This window comes from Crocuta crocuta, unplaced genomic scaffold (assembly GCF_008692635.1).
Source record: "Crocuta crocuta isolate KB4526 unplaced genomic scaffold, BGI_CrCroc_1.0 scaffold742, whole genome shotgun sequence".
Lineage (NCBI taxonomy): Eukaryota > Metazoa > Chordata > Mammalia > Carnivora > Hyaenidae > Crocuta > Crocuta crocuta.
Window position 1 is genome coordinate 1,120,182 of NW_027530354.1, and position 21,698 is coordinate 1,141,879.

Here is a 21,698-nt window from a genome sequence, read left to right on the forward strand (position 1 = left end):
GAAGCAAATATCGCGAGAATTGCGGCTCCGCGGGATGAGAGAGGGTCGGAAATTTAAAGAAACCGGCCAACCACACTTGAGAGGCAAAGAGGCGATGAGTTAGTGCGCCTGCGCAGTGTGTTTCCGCTGTTTTTCCGGTCGGCGAGCTCAGGAGCCAAAAATGACAAAAGCGAGCTGCAGGCGGAAGAAAGGAAGAAGCCACTTGAAGGTGGGGTAGGAGGGAGACGGTGGGAGAGCGAATCTTCTAGAGAAAGCGGTGGTAGAAGTCACTGGGGGAGAATGTTCAGAGAAGACAGGGAAGGCGGGAGAAAACGAACTTGTTTTCATCGCAAGTAGAGAGATGAACGTGTTCTCGTTTGAAATGTAAATGCGGGGAAGTGGAAAGATCCCTAGTTTTCTGCCACAGGGGCCGAAAATTAGCCTTTTAGAAGCTCAGGGGCCCAGGACAAAGTTGTGCACGTTGTGACCGTATAGTATACATCTCTGGAGAACACTACAGTAAAAAGCATGTTCGCGCATTCCACATTTCCCTCTAAAAGTGCTCCAGCGTGGAGGCGTTGTTACTCATTTATTTAAGAAACTGAATACAAACACAAAGATTTGTGAGCCTCCGAAAACTGCCTTGCTTTTACCACGCCACAAGGTCTTTCTGTCCTCGGGGTGAAATTAGCAAATATAAGGCAGACCAGCCACTGCCTGCGAAAGAACGGACTCAGGAAGAGGCTTCCAGATAAGCACCAGACTAGATTTTAGACGTGGCTCTGCTAACGAATTCTGCTGGTGTCCTTGCATAGGTAACCCCAACTTACCTGGGTCTCAGTTTGCTCATGTCCTGTCACAGGTATTATTTTGGGTATCACCATATATTACTAGAAAACGTCAGTCCGATTTTACTGTAACTTACAACTTGAAGTTAGAAAACTATATACAAAATACTGACGAGAGCTGTTTTTAGAAAATTTCTTCATGGTTTTAGTTAGGCTTGTGATTTACTAACTGAAGTATCGTGGGTTTGAAATCACTTGCAGTTTCATCCTTTTTGTTCTGAGAAGTGAAGCATGTTTTCATTACAGCATACTCACAAAATTACCTACAGATCACTCCCAAATGGTTAATATTTTATATACTGAAAGGTACTCTCACCTGTTTGAAACTCCATATAGTCAGGAATTAGGTGATGAGTGTCCCGTTATTTTTAGGGGGAAAATGAAAGTATCTTCCATCCATGAAAACATGAAGATATTTTGCGATTTGCAAATGTTAGACATTGAAATAAAAAACAGTGCTGATTAATGATAAATGAGATATTGTTAGTAAGGAGTTTAAAAAAATAATGTCCTATATTTTTAAAGTGAATAATCCATGTAAGTTTTTCCTCTTAGAGTGCTTATGTTTGAAAATATTTCTTAACATTATATAGTAACAATTTTTATCATAAATACGTTACAACTTTATGACCCTGTGTGGTTTCCAGGAAATTTTATGCCAGATAAATAGCAGATGTATAGTGTTTATGTAGCACCACAAAATCCCTTTGGTTTGAATTTTTTTTAACACAGTTCCTTTTTTTTTTTTTAATGTTTATTTTGAGAGACAGAAAAAGATAGAGCATGAGTGGGAAGGGACAGAGAAAGAGGGAGACAACAGAATCTGAAGCAGGCTCCAGGCTCTGAGCTGTCAGCACAGAGCCCTATGCAGGGCTCAAACTCAGCAGTGCTCAAAGTCACAGACTATGAGATCATGACCTGAGGCAAAGTCGGATTCTTAACTGACTGAGCCACCCAGGTGCCCCTACACAAGTCAAAACTGCTATATTTTCTGTAATCCCTAAGGGTCACAAATTCTCAGAGAGAGCCTATGGATAAAGAAAAGACCAGTTAGTAAGACAAAAAAAAAAAAAGATATTTGGATGACCTTGGGATTATATGGACAGCGAGTTCAGCGCCTCATAAAGGAAAATTATGTTCCATCAGGGGAAAAGGATAAATATAAACATCTGACAACTGAAAAAACAAGGTGTACAATGAGACCTTTAGTTTTAATCAAAACCTCTCAAAGTGCTACACATTTAAATGACACTCTATTACTGTTAAAAAGAGTCAACCAAAGTATGCTGGAATAGATACTCATTTTATTCCATTAGTCCTGAAGGAGAAAACTAAATTTTGCTTTCATATTTAGTTCATTTAAGACTAGCCTAGGGTCGCCTGAGTGGCTCAGTCAGTTAATCAACCGACTCATGATTTAGGCTCAGGTCATGATCTCATGCTTCATGAGCTGAGCCCTGCACCACTGATGGTGCAGAGCCTGCTTGGGATTCTCTGTCTCCCTCTCTCTCTCTGCTCCTCTCCCACTCATATTCTCCCTCTCCCTCTCTCTCTCTCTCAAAAATAAATATTAAAAAAAAGACTAGCCTAAAATTTTTTATATCTCCCAGCCCAATCATGAGCCTCCCCCTCATTAGTAATCCAGTCACCTGTATCCAGAACAACAGATAAGATTAATCAAGAATAGTACAGAGAAGAGAAAGGAGAATCCCTACACATCTGACATGCTGGGAGTTAGTTTTTTGTTAGTAGAAATCAATGTGTATAAAATGAATCTCTCTGGAAACACTGCTCAGGATGATCTTAATGATCATCCCAATTCTCGGGACATAACTCATTTTCCTTTGTATTCTGTATTCTTTTGTTAATCTGAAGAATCAGACTCCTACTAGGATCTGACTCAATTTGCACTTTCCTGTGAATGGCCCAAGGAAAATATTGCTTTTAACCTAATATGATATGAACTTCTGTTTACTTTTTTTTTTATTGATTTACATTCTTGAGTTCCAAAAGTGTCAACCAATTAGCAGTATATATTGAATAGATCGTTCTAGGGTTTTCCAAGACAAAAAAGGACATAAATCATGTTCTCTCCTTACAAGTAAATTACTGAATAGGAACAGAGCTTTAATTATAAACCTGAAATACTTAGTACATGGAAAAACAATAAATATTCCAAATTATAAAGAAAGATAATTGATGTTGAAGTATTAGTTCATTTAACATTATAAACTACAAAGTGTTCTTTTAAGGTATTAAGACAGGCATTATAAACTCCCATTTGTTAAGGGATGGGGGAGAAATCACATACAACTGACTTGTTTAGGATCAAGATTAAGAACACTGAGCTAGGTACTAGCCTGTCTAGATTTGGATACTGTGGGGAGGGGATCCAAACCAAATGGATTGCATAAACTTACCTCAGTTTCCCCAAGTGTAACATTGAGAAAATGTTAGTACTTACCTCATCAGATTTTGGGGGAACTAAAAATAATTCTTGTAAAGCTTTTCATAAAATAAGCACTTATTATATATTAGTTATTATTACTCAAAGGCCTATATCACAGGTAACCTTTCTCTCAGTCCTGAAGCTTGTTCACTGCCCTTTTTTCTAATTGGCCAAATTGAAGGGTTACACATTTTAAGTGCTTGAGGAAGAGGAAGAGGGATATGTATTAGAATCTTGGAAGGTCTTATGAAAAGCATAAGACTTAAACTGGGGCTTGAGAAAAAGTACAAATGCACTTTAGGAAAATTAATCTGACATTATTTATTTAGTGGTGGTAGGAACTAAGGATAAGAAGGCTAACAAGAATCCAGGTGTGAATTTCTGATTTATAGTAGTAGGAATGGTAAAGCAGAAGAAATATCATTCAAAGATAATGGTTAAGAAAGGCAGTGGGGCAGGGGTACCTGGGGGCCTCAGTCGGTTAAGCATCCAACTTTGGCTCAGGGCATGATCCTGTGGTCTGTGAGTTCAAGCCCCCTGTCAGGCTCTGTGCTGACAGCTCAGAGCCTGGAGCCTGCTTCGTATTTTGTGTCTCTCTCTCCCTTTGCCCCTCTCCCGTTGACTCTATCTCTCTCTCAAAAATAAATAAACTTAAAAAAAAAAGCAGCATATCGTGGACTGCACTGTGATAGTGGTTGGTGAATTGGAAAGATGGCAAGCATAGGGAGACCCAGGAAAAGACAGGACTGGTATTAAAGTAGATGGGCCCAGTCTGTAAAACTGTGCACATGTAACACTTGTTGCTTACCAGCTAGTAGTGAAGCTACAGAACTTACTGGTTACATTTAAAATGACATTCACTTTACCTTAAAGGTCCAGTGGAGAACCAGTCTATCTCAGGAGGTTCACTGTTTGCCTTTATAAAGGATAATGTACATTAACAAAATACTTCTGTATACTTTTATGCATTCTTTACATTATTTTTATTTTGAAAACCCAAATAGTAATGAAACATTTTAGCTACAGTGTGCTATGTATATTCCTGTAAATACTACATTTAAAAAATAAAAGCTCACTTGGAGTGCCTGGGTGGCTCAGTCCATTACATGTTTGACTTCTGCTTAGGTAATGATCTCATGATTCATGAGTTTGAGCCCCTCGTTGGGGTCTGTGCTGACAGCTCAAAGCCTGGAGCCCGCTTCAGATTCTGTGTCTCCCTCCCTCCCTCTCTTTCTCTCTGCCCTTCCTCTGCTCACATGTGCTCTCTTACAAAAGTAAATAAACATTTAAAAAATTTTTTAAAAATCTCTCTTACTGTACCAGCTTAAGGAAAAAATAGAAATGGAAGGGACTACTCATCAGAACTACTGATGAGTAATAGTTCCCTGACTTTGCTCTCACTGAAATCACCTGGGGATCTTTGAAAACTGATGCCCTGGTCCCACCCCCAGACATTCCGAATTAAACGGTTTGAAGGGAGAGGCTGGGGATCCAGCCTCCCCCCAAAACTCCTCAGGTAACTGCAACATGAAGCAAAGTTTGCGAACTACTGAACTGCAGCATTAACGGGGACAATTCCTAACAAAGAAAAGCTGTCATTACTTATTTTCCTTTTAAAAAGAGTTGAAGGTAGCTTGAAAAATGAGTTTATGGAAGAATTGACACTGCTGAGTGATTGAAACAAGAGCAGAAGACCATTATCATGTGAGGTTGCAGGCGGAGAAGCAGTCGCAGACTTTGTACAAAATGTAGTGATGCCAGAGACGGGTAGCTCTGATTAATTGTCCTCTGTGGCTTTTGCACAAAGATCTGAGAGAACTGCAGACTAAGCACAATCAAAATGGAGACCAGGGCTGAGCTAAGCCAAAGGAAGAATGGGGTGCCACACAATGAAAGAAGTCATTTGTGTACTGTCTTCCTCCAGGCCTGGCGTGATCATGGTGGAGTCAGCTGCGTACTTTGCGTTCAGCTGTTGTTTCTTGGTAGCATAATACATAAAGTGCTAGAAAAAGTTAAGTATGAACTAACCCGCCTTCCATGTTATTATAATATTTTCTCCTATTTAATAATCGCGTGAGCTGATTTGTATTATACAGAACGGCGTTACTAGCACAACAGACTGTTATTCCACTCAGAACATGGGCTTTAAATATGGTTAATCTGACCCTGTTTACTTCTCCTCTTCTGTGGTTCACCCTCCGGTTTAGCAGCAGGTAGCTTTTTGGATAGGAAGGTCTACAGCCCCTGACTCTCTCCTAAGAGGATGTTTGAATTTGTACAGTGGGTGGCTTTATTTAAATAGCAAGTAAAGAGGAGGATTAATCTAAACGGAGCACCCATACCTGAGCTGTTCAGTATCTTTTTTTTTTTTTTTTGGTATAAATTACCATCTATGTGTTCTCACTATCACAAAGCAAGTTAAGAGACACTCTTTTAAGCTGAATGCATTTACTTACAGTTTAACTTGCTGGTATCTAAAGCTTAGTGTCTTTAGTGGCTTGGATTGCATTTTAGGTAAAATTTTATTGTCTCTTTCATTGGGACTTAGCATGACAGAATTAAAAAATCGTATTGAAGGCAAACGTTACTTTGAGTTAGGTGTCTAGAATCTTTCACCTGAACTCATTCCTGAATGGTATAATCCACACTGAAGGAATAGATTGATTTAGATTTGTTGTGACATTATATTGCAAGAGAGATCAAATTTAGAGGCTCCTGGCTGGCTCAGTTTGTAGAGCGTGCCACTCTTGATCTTGGGGTTGTGAGTTTGAGCTACATGTTGGGTGAACAGATTACTTAGAAATAAAATCTTAAAAAGGAAAGAGAGATCAAATTTGATATATTGGTATCCTTAGGGAAAAATACTGAAGTTAGGCTATGAGGGATGAATAATATCAGAAAGTACAAAAGATAAATGGAGTGGTAGAGTGGAGTATTTGAATTATATTGACAAAAATTGAGCATTGAGTAACCTCCGGTTACTTTTGGGAAGCAAATGCTGAAATTACATTAAAATATGTATTGGATAGGGGCACTTGGGTGGCTCAGTTAAGTATCCGACTTTGGTTTCAGCTCAGGTCATGACCTCCTTTCATGAATTTGAGCTGTGCCACCTGCTCTGTGCTGACAGCGTGGAGCCTGCCTGGGATGCTCACTCTCTCTCTGTCTGCACTTCCCTTGCTTGTGTTCCCTCTCTTTCTCAAAAATAAATAAACATTAAAAAAAAGTATGTATTGGGTAGAGGCACGCCTGGGTGGCTCAGTCGGTTAAGCATCCAACTTTGACTCAGATCGTGATCTCATGGTTTGTTGGTTCAAGCCCCGTGTTATGCTCTGTGCTGACAGCTCAGAGCCTGGAGCCTACTTCGGATTTTTCGTTTTCTTCTCTCTCTGCCCTCCCCCACTTGTACTCTGTCTGTCTCTCTGTCTTTATCTCTCAAAAATAAACATTAAAAAAATATTTTTAAATATGTTTTGCTGGGGCACCTGGGTGACTCAATCAGTTAAGCATCTGACTTCAGTTCAGGTCATGATACCTGGTTTGTGAGTCTGAGCCCCGTCAGGCTCTGTGCTAAAAGTGCAGAGCCTGGAGTCTGCTTCAGATTCTGTATCTCCCTGTCTGCCCCTCCCCCATTCATGTTCTGTCTCTCTCTTTCTCTCTCTCAAAAGTAAATAAACAGTAAAAAAAATTTAATACAAAAAAGTGTAGGAAAAAAATGAAACAAAATCAAAGCTTTCTTACTATTTTTGAAAAGTTCTCATTATTTTTATACCTAAGCTATATTACTCTTCCACCTCATCCCCACGTTTTTTTCAGAGCATGGCTCTAGATTTTTCGAACTGGAAAGAAATTTAGGAATTTCCAAGTCCATGTTATCTCTTATGGACAAGGAAACAGTCCCAAAGAAGCTCAGTGACTCAGGGTTACATAGCAGGGCTTACAGAGAGCTTCCTAGATTCTAGATCAGTATTGTGACAATAATTAGTAATTAGTTGTTTTACTCACCAGACAAGATTTGAGTCTGCACAATGGATTGTCAGCACATATCCATAAATATGTCATTGTCTGCCTTTGCATGTAGACTTTTTTAAAAATCGAAAGGAACAGATATCCAAGAGTACTCAAAGGCAGTCTGACATTTTTGAGATACCAGTACCACTGGGAAGGCTCAGAAGGAGAAATAGGATATTGTGTTAGGCAGAAGAATCCTCACTCCACCCCAAAGATGTCCACTTCCTAGTTCCTGGAATGTGTGATTATGTTATCTTGTATGACAAAGGAGTCATCTCAGATGTGAGCAAGGTTCAGGACCTTGAGATGGGGAGAATATCCTGGATTATCCAGGTGGGCCCACTCTAATCACTCGAGCCCTTAAAAGTGGAACATCGAGGCAAGGGAGTGGGTCTGAGAGATGTATGTGAGGACTGGCTTCACTGCTCATGGTTTTGAAGTTGGAGAAAGGGGGCCGTGAACCAAGGAATGTGATCATCTTGAGCTGGGCACAGCCCTTAGTTTACAGCCAGCAGGAAAACAGGGACCTTGGTCCCACAAAGGCAAGGAGCTGAAATCTTCCAGCAGGCCTGTTGGGAAGGAAATGGATTCTTCCTCAGAGCTTCCAATAAGGAGCACATTCTGCCAACACCTTGATTCAGTCCAGTCATCTCCGTACCAGACTTCCGACCTGTAGAACTGTGAGATAATAGTTCTATTGTTTAAGCCACTAAGTTTGTGGTAATTGTTATATCAGCAATAGAAACTAAGGGAGATATGCAGTGTCTTAATTTATTATCTTCCTGGATTTTGACTAACCAAAGTTATTAGGAAAAATCAACTGTACTATATGTTAGAGATTTGGAACATACTTGATTTTGGAGAACTTATAAACAACTTAGCTACTCTGGTTTGTGATTATCTTTTCCTATGGTACAAAGTTCCTTTAAATTCTAAACTTCTCCCCAGAATTTCCTCCACAGTGGAATTAAGTAAAACATGAGTTTCTTCAACCCCAATTACTATTTACTCATGTGCGTATTCTGACTCATCATATTGTCATTATCGTAAGGTGGAGGGCAAGAAGTAGCTCATGCTCAACCTTTACTGAAATCTTTTTTTTTTTTAATATTTTTTTATTTATTTATAGGAGAGAGAGAGACAGCGTGAGCAGGGGAGGGTCAGAGAGAGAGGGAGTCACAGACTGAAACAGGCTTCAGGCTCCGAGCTGGCAGTCAGCACAGAGCCCGACACGGGGCTCGAACCCGCGAACCGCGAGATCATGACCTAAGCAAAAGTCAGACGCTTAACCGACTAAGCCACCCAGGCGCCCCAATCTTTACTGAAATCTTAAGTCTTCTCAATCAGACACTCAGCTGTCTTCCCAGCCTCCATCTCTCTTGTGAACATGTTCCATGGTTTTAGTTTCTTTGGGTTTTGTCTTGCCCAAGGTCATTTTGTTAGTAAATCAGAGCCAGTTTTTGAACCTAGGTAGTCAGGCTCTACTGTACAACACTACAGTTTTAATGTTGTCCAAAGGAATGCCCAATAGAATGAAGAAATATGATATAAACAAAAGGTCATTTAAGGTTAATGGCTCAGATGTGGGCACTTGAGACTCTTCCTTCAAATTTTTGGCTAGGACACTTACAAAAAAATTAATCAACAATAAGTTCTTCTGCTGCATTTATTATATATATTTTTCTGTATTCATCTATTTCTATTCAACTCATCTGTATTGTTACTATGAAACTTTTCTAACAGTGGGTAGCAAGTTATAGCTCTCAGACCAAATGTTTCTGTAAATAAAGTTTTATTGGGACAGCCATACCTACTGATTTATATGTCTGTGGCTGTTCTTCAGGGACAATGGCAAAGTTGAGTAATCGTGAAAGACCATATAGCTCACAGAGTCAAAATATTTGTTCTCTATCTCTTTTGCAGAAAGTTTGCAGATCTCTGTTCTCTAATGTCAACAAATGAGATTTCTAAAGTTTTTATATCAATATTACCTAATTGTCCTTTTACAAAGTTCACACACTTCCCACCAGGAAAATGAGATGATTCATCATCATCCTAACCAGTTGTAGGTATCACCGTGATGCCCAATTTGACCAACTTTAAGATATGATTCCTCCATTTTTCTGAATTTAATAATTTCTACCATGAATAACAAGAAACAAACAAAACTCAGATTAGACTTTAGAAATCTGTGTTTTTTCATCTTTTCACCCTTCCTTCCTATTGTTGGAGTTTCAGCAGAATTGCAGAAACATTTTCTGAGTCATTACCCCATGTGATAATAACGCATGTAATGGGATTTTTCTTGCATGAGAAATAGAAAAAATAGAAAATAAAGAATGATCTTTATTTTTATTTTAACATATATATTAGAAACCAAATTAAAAACCACAGACATTGTAATGCAGTAGGTTAAAGGAAATTATCAGCAGAGAGGTTTTTTTTGGAAACCAAAAGTAGTAATTCAAATTAAACACAACTTTGCATTAGAGATATTAACCTTTGTGGGTTGTTTTTTTTTTTTTGTTTTGGTTTGGTTTGGTTTTTTTGGCTGTTCAACATCAGAAGGTGTTAGGTAGAGCTCAGTATAACAGGTACTTTTTCCCCCTTGGTCTTTGATTTGGCATAAGAGCCCGAGTCTCTGCTTATAATTACCTCACACTTTGAATCGGGACCTACAGAGAATTCACTCTTGAGATCACATCAGTTGCAGCAAGAACAAGTTCATAAAGGATCCATACCACTGGTGCTACTGGGAGCATCAGCTTCAGTTTGTAATGTTTGCCAGTAGTGTCCACAGGACTCTAACTGACCCAGCTCTGCCGCAGCCTTAGGACACGCCGCACAGCTGTGTAATTTCCGAATCTTTTCCTCCAGCCTGTCTCACAATTATGTTGCTACTGAATATCCTTTAATAACCCTTTGCTGCTTAAATCAGCTTATGTTGATTTCTGGTTTCAAGCTGACAACTAAGAATTCTGACTTTCGAGGTGTTCTTGAAGTGTAATGTTAGCAGTGAGCTGCAGAGACCTTCAAACATTCTTTTACTTATTTCTACCTTTTTTAAAGGTTATTTATTTACTTTAGTAATATTTACACTCAATGTGTGGGGCTCGAACCCACAACCCCAAGATCAAGAGTCACATGCTCCACCAACTGAGCCAGCCAGGTACCCTTCTACATTTTTTTAAACTAAAAAAAAATAATTTAACTAAAACCTGTTCATACAAGCTTACTTTAAAACTCTAAATTTTTGTATCATAAGTTTATTAATTACAAAGAATTTATTTCTGCCACACAGTATTTTGTGTATGTGATTTAAATATTGTTTCTTAAATTTTTCTTTAAGTTTATTCATTTTGTGAGAGACAGAGAAACGGACAGAGCAGAGGAGGAGCAGAGAGAGAGAGAGAGAGAGAGAATCCTAAGCAGGTCCACACTGTTAGCATGGAGCTTGATGCGGGGCTCAAACCCACGAAATGCAAGATCATGACCTGAGCCAAAACCAAAAGTCGGTCGCTCAACCAACTGAGCCACCTAGGCACCCCTAAATATATTTTCATTCAAACCTTGGTGCTGCAGATTTGACTTGTAAGTTTACAGCAAAATCCATTACCAGACCCATCAGCTGACTTTCTTTTCAATTTAAGTAAATATGTTGCCATGAATTCTGTGAGAACTGAACATCCCTGCATATCCTTTGTTGTTATGCTGTGGATCCTGGTCACTCTAGCTGGACCAATTTTATGTCACTTCTAGCTCAATTTCTAGATTCATAAGTGCATAATAACCATTTTCCAGTTCTCTCAAAATTATTTCAGTAAGCTCCAGTGACTTTCAGTGTTGATATGTGCATCACTGTGGTTGAGGGCTTTTGATGGAACCTTGTCTGTATGGTGGTAGGTTGGAAATGCTAGGAACTTAGCATTGTCAGTCCATGACTGACGAGGTGGGCTTATAATACCTCAGCACCTGCATCAAGTTGGGATAATTTGGTTGGTGTATTGCCTGGCATTCAATACAGTATCTGGATTAACAGTGCACCTTTCATAGCTGCCTTCCTTTTCTTTTCTACCCCCTTACTGGTCTTCCCTAAATAAACTACTTGCACTTGAATTCATGCCTCAGGATCTGCATTTGGGAACACCCAAACTGAGATCATAAATACTTCTTCCTTTCAAAGGAGTCTATATCTTACTTGAGCTTGAGAATAGCTGTAGCCTAACCATAGTCCTTGTCATCATCAGATTTCACCTGATTATCTTTTAGATGATGCAAAGGACAGGATTGGGCTTCTCTGCAGGCCTCTTTAAATATCCCTAGATATGGGGGTACATCACTGAAAACTCAGGCTCAGTGATGTATTAAGAAATGAGTGCAGAAATCACTCAGTTATTTGAGTATGGCTTAGGAAAAATGTATGGTATTAGACTCTTGAGTTCGGAATATCCCTCCCTCATCAAGCCGGAAATGGGGGTGGGGGGGAAGGTGGAGAATGAGCTGACGATTCACAGCTGCTCTGACTTGCTGATTCCTTCCTTGGGGAGAGTGATATTTCCAGAGTCTAGATGTGCCTCCTGATTGCCACTGTGGCTAATCTCTATCCTAATCTCATGTATATCCTTTGCTCCTCTTGCTTACTGGTTCAAAGGCAAACCAAAGTGAAAGCACCATTGAGGAGAGCCCAAGTGGCTCATTCAGTTGAGCAGCCAACTCTTGATTTCAGCTCAGGTCGTGGTCACAGGGCCAGGAGATTGAGCCCCTTATTGGTCTCTGTACTGATCGTGGAGCCTGCTTAAGATTCTCTCTCTGGCTGTCTGTCTCTCTCTGTCTCTCTATCTCTGTCTCAAAAATAAAAAAATAATTAAAAAAAATACCAAATTGAAAGCACCATTGAGTGAATCTGACTGGCCATAGGTAGAATGCCACCAATATGCCTGTGTATCTCCCAAACATTGGGCTCTTCAGGTAAACATTAGGCATATCTGAGGTCACCTTCCTCCTCAGCACCACAGTGAACTAGTTATGACATTGAGAAGCTTGAGCCAGACTTACAATTTGACAATTTAGGTGGTGGAGATGAAGGTTTGAGCTACCCATGCCTCTTTCCTGGAATAACTGTGTGAGATAGGGTTTGCAAAAGGCTCGTCAGGTTTTTGTTTCAACAGTGACAGTGATGAGACTTGCCTTGTTACATTCCTCGTCTGAGTCCTGAGATCTCTTTACAGACCTTTCCAATCAGAAGAATGTCTTAGGATGGAGTCTCCACAAGCAAAACTTGAAGCAAGGATTTACTTACATGTCATTGGTTTATTGAGGAAGTGTTCCTAAGAGGAATCCATAAGGAAGTGAGGGAAGCAGGAGAGGAGGCAGAGGAAACCCAAGCACAGGTACATTTGCAGGCCAGTTCTCACCAAAAGTGGTGTCAGTCTGACCCCGCTGGGAAATGTTGGTGTGTGAGTTGTCACTGTACAGTTTTATTCTCATCCTAGGAAAGGGACCTGGGCTTCTACAACTCCCTGTCTAGTCCTTAGGAGGGGCTGCCTGGAGTGGGGGCGGCAGACTTCCAGCTCACTGTAAGTGAAGGCAAAAACCAGCCAAGCCCAAGGGTAGGCAGTATTCTGGAAAGGAGTACAGGTCCTGACCTCTGGAAGTAAATGGTTTTGAAGCCAGTAGAGAGGTGCCCAGTAAGTATGAAAGCAATCCAGGTCAACTCCCTAAAGCTCCCACAGAAGAGCAAGGAAACTTTATTCATAGGACTCCTCATTAAGTCACATTTCATTGGTCAAAATGTGATGCATGTCCCTCCCTGAACCATTCAGTGTGGTCAGGTGCACTGACCTTAACCAACTGCTGAACTTAACCAACCTGGGGGTGGGATCTGTCCTCCCACCACATGGCTGCTTTGTACTGGGATGGGTGAGTTCTGTGATAGAAAATGTTTGGACAAAAGGAGAAATGAATCCTGAGGAAGCAGCCAACAAGTATCCTCTTTTCCCTTAAAGCTATTTGAAGCTAATCCAACAAAGCCCCAAAGCTCTAAGCAGCTCATAAATTCAGTTACATTGAGTTGAATCATATTCCCTGTGTATAATATCTATAGTATCTAAAATGATATTAATATGTCTTATTTTTTTTCCTTTTGCATTTGCTTGAAGTTTTTAATATAACCATGAACCTAAATTTGGAAATAAAGATTTAAACATGAGCATTTATAATTGCTGTCCCTTTGGTGAGAAGTCCCAAAAACCTTACAGCTCAGAATACATTTATCTTTTTCTAGGGACTCCTGGTCACAAAACTTCTGGACAGAAAGCATAACACAGGGCCTCTGCTAACTTTGGACAGAGAAGTTTTTCTGAGGCTTTTCCTTCTGTGTTGTCTGCACCTAATTAGCTCCCCTATACATTTTCAAATAGCCTCTGAAAATACACTCTTTGTACCTTTCCCTTTATTCCTTATTATTCTGTTTTCCTTAATAATTACTTTAAAACATTTTTGCGGTGCCTGGTGGCTCAGTCAAGCGTCTCACTTCAGCTCGGGTCATGATCTTACAGTTTGTGGGTTCAAGTCCCACGTCGGGCTCTGGGCTGACAGCTCAGAGCCTGGAGCCTGCTTCGGATTCAGTATCTCCCTCTCTCTCTGCCCCTGCCCCGCTCATAGCTCTGTCTCTCTCTCAAAAAAAAATAAACTTAAAAAAAATTAATAAAAGATAATTACTTTAAAACATTTTTCCATGTCTTAAGGTGATAAACACATTGAATAGAATGAGCTGTGCAAAATTAGCATTTTGTTGTAGGTCCAAAAGAACTGTACCATTTTATGTCTGAGAAAATATTTTAAAACTTACCACCTATCTAGCAATAAATCATTTAATGATAGTCCTTTAAGTGTACCATTAGAACTCTTCTAAAATTTCATGAAGACCTGCCAGATTATTTCCATGGAAATTGGTCTCATTTTAGAGATATTATCCTAAGGAGCATTACATACTTTTAAAAAAAACTTACTCAATTGAGTAAGTTTAAAGATCTAATTGGCATTATTCAATGATTCATGAATCAGGCGGCATCCCATCTAGCAAACAGAAGAGAGCTCTGAGTTATGTGAAATGGAAAGTTTTTATAGGCAGGAAAGTAGGACCAGAAAGTCAAAAGAGTGGATTATTTCAGGTAGTTACCTTCCCTTAGGAGGAGGCCAGCAGGTCTTATCAGGCAGATTACCACCTCCCTAGTGCCAACCAGGAAACTCCAGACTGTTTGCAAATTCCACTCCTGGAAGAGGCTGTAACTGTAGTTAGGTATTACATTGTGGGGCTAGCAGGTGACTCCACTTTGGGCTTGTTGTTTCTTTTTAACAATATAAACAATTCATATTTGCTACAATTTTTTAAAAGGTTTTTTTTTTTTAATGTTGAACTAGCATTCATATCAGGGTCTGCTGAATCAGAACAGTGGGCTGTATTAGACTTTACATAAGATACAAAACTATGTCCTGTTTTAATAGCTGTGACAGTAAGTGGGGGCATATATAGATGTACAGGTACTAGTGAAACAAATTATTGAAGAATTTTTATTTTTTATTCTTTCATTACTGGTTATTTTTCCTTATGTCGAATATAGCCTGGGTTGCTAATTAATGGTAATAATATAAAATATCTTTTGCAAATAAGTTTAGGTAATAATGGGAGTTTGAAGAAAAACAAAATAATGAAAGTATATGTCATTAGATGTTTTATGTATATAATACATATATATTAGTATGTTCTCACGTGTAGTAACAATCATTGAAGGTGGTGTAAGTATGACTGAAACTTAGGGAGTGTCAACTTTCCCCTTCAGCATACACTAATGGACTTGTAAATGCAGATGAAATGTTATTTTCTTTATGGTGGTGATTAATAAAAAGTGTAGTGCATTCAGTGCAAAGAAAAGCAGAATCATTTTATGGAGATCTATCTGCTCCTGGGCAGAAAGGTATCAGCATTGTAAGGAATGGGATATGCAGCTTAGAAGCAGGATGTTTAGAAGTAAAGGTGCAGTAAAGGAAATTTGCCAGCGCAGGCTTCACCTAGAGAAAGAATGTTCTCTGAGGCTGGTGTAAGAAGCCACTTGACAAGGATGTTGCTATTGTCACCTGGAAGGTGACTTTCATTACCCATTCCAGTAACTTACGTCCTTGTTCAGACTGATCTATCTAGATTGCTTAGCTTATAATAAGGAAAGTGGCTCAAACAGCAGTCTGCAGTGAGCTTTGTTAGGATGGATCAGCTTCTTAAGAAGCTAATTATATTCCCATTGATGAGATTAAGCTTCTAAATCTGAAAGGTTCAAGGCCAGCCTTGAACTAGACTGGGTGATTACATGAACATGTGTGCTCACTTTGTGAGGATCTGGGTGAGCTCCACATCTGGAAAATCCCTACATCTCAAGGCTTACCTGTTTAACTTTTTCAACTCTGCTGTTCATGCTACTTGTGATTTGAATCAAATTTTTAATGTTATTTTATGCCATATTAACATATGAGATAATTTGCAGATATTCTCTTAAGGAAAAAAGACTTCTGTCTCTCATTTTTGAAAATGTAAGGACTCAATGTTTTGCAAAAAATGTTGAGTTATTTGATTATCCACCTGCCTGAAATTGAAGCATCAGACACGTTAAATATTTCTCATTCAAACTGCTGTATATCTTTCTCTTTCTTCATTGCCAAGTCTTTCGAATGAGCCATTTGCTCTCACTGCCTCCACTTCTTTGGTGCCAAGCCTGCTCTCTCCACCCCCCACCATCTGGCTCCCACCTCCATTATTCTGCTGAAACTCTGCAAGGTTTCTGACTGATAGAGCTGCTTAATCCTCATGTCACTTGACTTCTCTGCAGAGTTGGATGGTCTGTTTTATGCTTTGAAACATATCTCCTTCCCTTTCTGACGTCCAAGACCTACTGTCTCCTCTTAATTTTCCTCCTGACAGTGTATACTCCTTTCCCTCTTTCGGTGTATTTTACTGTAAGCTTTTTTTTTGAAAAAGAAATAAAACATGGCAAACGAAGCTAATCTTTTTCCTATTCTTTCCCTCCACTCTGTTCTCCTATTCTGAAGTTGTATTACCATTAATATGCTTTCCTAGATTTGTGTGTCCACATACAGTATATGTTATGTTATGTTTTAAAATTTCACATACACGGAATCAGGATCGTAGCTTGCTGTCACTGAACATATTTGAGATTTACCTATTTTGATATATCTAGATTCAGTTAATTCACTTTAATATCTCTGTAATCTTTTGTTTATGAATTAATGACAGTTTTAACAACCTTTAAACACAGACTTTTTAAATTAAGACTTTATTATTTAGGGCAAAATTGAGGGTTCACAGCAAAATTGAGGCGAATGTACAGAGATTTCCCATACACTCTTTACTCCTACACTTGCATAACCTGCCTCCTTATCAACATCTCCACCAGAGCGTACATTTGTTACAATTGATGAACCTATATTGATATATCACACTCACACAAAATCCATAGTTTCACTATTCACTTTTGGTGTTGTATGTTCTGTGAGTTTAGACAGATGTATACTGATATGTATCTACCATATAGTATCTTGTAAAATAGTTTCACTGCCCTAAAAATACTCTGTGTTCTGCCTATTCATCCCTTCCTCCCCCACCAATGCCTGGCAACCACTGACCTTTTTATTGTCTCCATAGTTTTGTCTTTGCCAGAATGTTATATAGTTGGAATTATACAGAATGTAGCCTTTTCAGATTGGCTTCTTTTACTTAGTTAATATACATGTAAGGTTCCTCCATGTCTTTGATGGTTTAATATCTCATTCTGATTTAGTGCTGAATAATACTTCATTTTTGGAATACACTACAGTTTATTTATCCATTCACCTACTGAAGGACATCCAGCTTTCAACTTTTGGCAATTGTGAATAAAGCTTCTATAAACATCTGTGTGCAAATTTTTGTGTGGACATAAGTTTTCAACTCCTGAATTCAAACTTTTAAGAGATTTGGTATTGTTTTACATATTTTTAAGTGATTTCATCTATTCTCATTGCACCAGCTACCAGTTATAGACCCATAACTTCCATAACTCCATTAGCCTTAGAGATCAATTTGGGGATAATTTCAGCAAGCTCCATGTTTATATTTCTTGTAGGTATTCAACATGTCCAGAAATGACCATTGTTATTCCTGAAAGCTTTTACTTCTCTCACCCCTTTTCTCCTACCACAGTTGAGAAAACTACTACTCTCCCAGTCACCAAAAATAGAAACCACGTGGGGTCCTTTTTTTTTAACCTATTTCTGTTGTGTTTTTTCTCATGTCTAATTGTTTATCTAGTCCTGACTCTATACACAATATGCCTCCTTTTTTTTTCTTTTCTGTGTCCACTTCCATTGGCTTCAACCAAGCCTTTATTACTCTTCCTGACCTAACACAATTTGCTTCCAAATATTTCCCATGCGTTTAATTTCCCCCATTATTATTTATCCTTCATTATGCTGCCAGAGTTCTCTTTCTATAAGGAAGCTGGTCAATTTTTCTGGAAAGGGATAGTAAATATTATAGTCATCGTGGGTTATGTGGTCTCTGTGGCAACTATTAATCCTACCATTGTAGCACACTAGTCACAGACAGGAATACATAAATGACTAGATATGACCGTGCTCCAATAATACTTATAGAAACATTAAGCTAGATTTGGCCCAGGGCTGTAGTTTGCTGATGCCTATTCTACAACATAACTTGGATCATGAGTTTTCCCACCAAAGCCTTTCCATTTTCTATGAAACATAGAAATATTCAGTATCCTTCTAAATTACTAGCTTAACCACTTGTGATCAATTGCCTCAAACTCTGAAGTTTCCATCTATATTCTGATATGTTCCTTGATATCCTGATCTCGTGGCAATGGGAAAAATGGTTCGGTGGCTGTAGCCCTGGGGATCTGCATAGTCTCAATAAATGATGGGCAAGGATACCTGCTAAGAGATAAAGGTGGAAGAGGTGGGGTAGAAGATAAATGAAAGAGGATCCAGATCAATATGATCATCCTGGGGAGCAGAAAAGTAAAATTATTAGAGAAACTTGGCAAGATTTCTAGGTCATAGGCAAGAATAAAACTGTGGCCTGAGATTATGAATTTAAAGTGAAACTAGTTACATGATTATGTAATCTGTGGTCACTAACATTTCCATGCAAAGGAGAAAGTCTGAAGCCACAAGAGTTCATACGTGGATTAGGGTTTTTGTAGGGTGAGCTCAGTTGAGGGAAAGAAAGAACTAAGAGCTGGAAGTATTTACAGAGTCATTATGTTGATAATGGAATCTATGCTAAACTAGATGGCAAGTGATGACAGGAAGGGGGGATGAGAGATCAGATGTCCCCACATCATTGAAGAACTGCAATTGTATGGAAGTACTTGTGCCCACTGAATACATAGGAAGCTGCCATAGGAAAGGTCAGTGTTTCCATAGGAAAGTTTTAAAAAGGTTTATATTTTTTAAGAGATGTAAAGATCCAGGGTGTGACTACATAAAGTGAGTGACTGAAGTCAAAAAGAAAAATGTCAATGGAATATAGAAGTCAGGAAACTGAGAAGCGGAGGTGTTTTGATGGATCACCCACTTATGTATTGAAATAACCAAATATAAAGAAAGGAAACCAGAATTGGAACAGTGCCAGGAACCGAAGGCTGGTGGAAGAGGAGGTGTGACTGGGAGGTTGAGAAGAGTGTAAGAAAGTGTAGGAAACAGTGATACATCCAAATGACATTAGCATTAAAAGAACCGTGATTCTTGCAGGTGGGAAAGGGTGACATCATTTGGAAGTAGCAAGGGAAGCAAGAAATACACCTACCTCAGTCAACTCAATAAATCATCTCCTGGCCCTGTGATTTGCTAAGGGCCCAGGTAGGTTTCAAGTAAGCCAAGGAGGTGAAGGGAACACATTTTTGAAGAAAAGGAACTGTTGATTTCAGATTGGGGTCACAGGAGACACTGGAAGAGTTTGTTTGATAAGAGAGAAGTGGAGAGGATATACAACTTGTGGGTTAAGAGTTTGTGAGAAAGAATGACTTAGGCTGGACTCCTGCAGATTAGTGAAGCATGATGGCATTAGTCCTGAGAGGTTCACCTTGTAATACTCTTGATGATGTGTTGGCCTCAGGACTAGTGGTTATTCTCAGTAACTGAAAGTTCTAGATTCATCTGCTACAATTAGCTCATTTAGCTTGGGCAAGGCTCTAAACCACTCAGAACCTCAATTTTCCTTCTATGCAGTGAGGAGTTAGTCTAAATAATCTCTTGAACTTAAGGTATTTTATAATAAATTTTTTAATTAAATTTTTAAATAAATTTAATTTATTTATTTGGGCTGGCCGAGGGAGAGGGAACGAGCAAGGGAGGGGTAGAGAGAGAGGAAGAGGGAAAATCCCAAGCAAGCAGGCTCCATGCTCTGTGCTTAGTCAGACACTGGGCTAAATCTCCGGACCCTGAGATCATATCCTGAGCTGAAATCAAGAGTCGGGTGCTTGACTGACTGAGCTACCCAGGTGCCCCAAACTTCAGGCATTTTAAATATTTGAAAGCTAAGAAATAGGGTCATGCCACTCATGAGCTTGCAGTATTAGAAATATTTATCCTCCAAATCAGTGGTGTATCAAGAGTTAATATTGGGAAGAAAGAAATATTGGAGAATTTATACATCTGCTACATTTGGCTTCAAAGTATGTTAATGATTTGAACAAACTAGAGATAAGTGACAGAACAATTCAGCATATTTTAGAGCTATTTGGTAATGCCTTCCTGCTAAAGCAAATATACTTTGTTAACTCATAAATATGAAATAGTAATAGATTTATGATATCTCAAATGCTAAGTAGTAATTAAAGTTGGAACTGAATTGCCAACCCTATCTCTCATCCGCTTCCCATTTTTATTCCCCTCCCCATTCAATTTGTGTTATTAGTTAACCATATTATTGTTATTATTAGAATAATGCATGAATGAGACAGTTGAAAGTATACATTCATAACTGGTGAAGCAGTGAGGTAGTGAGGAGGTTTATTCAATCAAGAATAAAAATGTTTCTTTGCAAGTTTTTAATTTTTAGACTAATTTCCTATAATGGAATTGATGGATCAATTCAGTCAACCCTGTAACCATGCTAATAGCCTACTGGTTAAAAACAATATTTCAGTCCATAATGGAGAACAACTTTGGGTCCAGTTAGATGACGGAATTTATCAGCGAGGACTTTGTCCTGCTGTCCTGATATTTAGCTGAGTTTGGTGTTCTGGTATGTATTTTGTTGAATGGCTTAGACTCTTCAAAGAGAGAGGTCTCTTAGAGAACAACCAACAAAGTTTGAGCTTGGTTGGGAAAGGACATTGCATAAGATCAAAGATGTGTAATGTGGACATTACATATTCCTTATTTGCAAATAAAAAATGATATATATTGGAGCTATAAACCTTATGTGAACTAATTTCAATCAGAGGCAAAATGTTAAGAATTGGAGTATTTCATTAGTTGAAAAGTGTATATGTATAAAAGTGGTATAGAAGTTTCTTTATCTTATATTGAATATAATTTAAATGTTTGTAAGCATATTTGCATATTTCATACTAGGTATTGCACCTACAATTTGGGTAATTGGCCACTAGATGGCAGAACTGTGATGTCCAAGTAGATCAGAAGACACTATAAAGGGGCATGCTATTGGCTCTGATAATTTAAAGAGCCAGCACTTGGAATTCCTTGAAATGCAGTTTTAAATGCATAAGTTAAGCAAATACTGGTAGGATTTTTGTAAGTGAATATTATATGACCTATGTCATCAAAGAGGTGATAGTTCAAGATAGGTGTGAGGTTTTTGTGTTTTTTAAAGCATTGTAATAGAATATGATAAATACCATTACAGATTTTTTATTTCAAAGTATAATGGGAACATGGGGACTACTAGAATTAATTCTACCTGTAATGATGATGTTGAGACAAGGAGTTCTTGGAAAGGTATAGAGAATGTAAAAGTCAGAGAGGAGCATGTCTTCTAAAAAGCAAAACAAAAAACATAAACTAAAACAAAGTACAAAGATAACATCAATTTTGGACAAAGTGGCAATATAAAATTTAAAATAAGATTAAAAAAAAACCCCAAAAGCTAATTCCTATGTAATCTTTACTTCTAATCCAGTGGTTACAACCAGGGATAATTTCGCCTCCCACAGCACATTTGGCAATGTTTATAGACATTCTTGGTTGTCACAGTTGGAGAGGCAGTGCTAGTGGAATAAAGTGTATAGAGGTCAGGGATGCGGCTAAACAGCCTACTCTGCACAGGACAGGCTCCACAAGAAAAAAATTACCTGGCCCAAAACATGAACAGCGCCAAG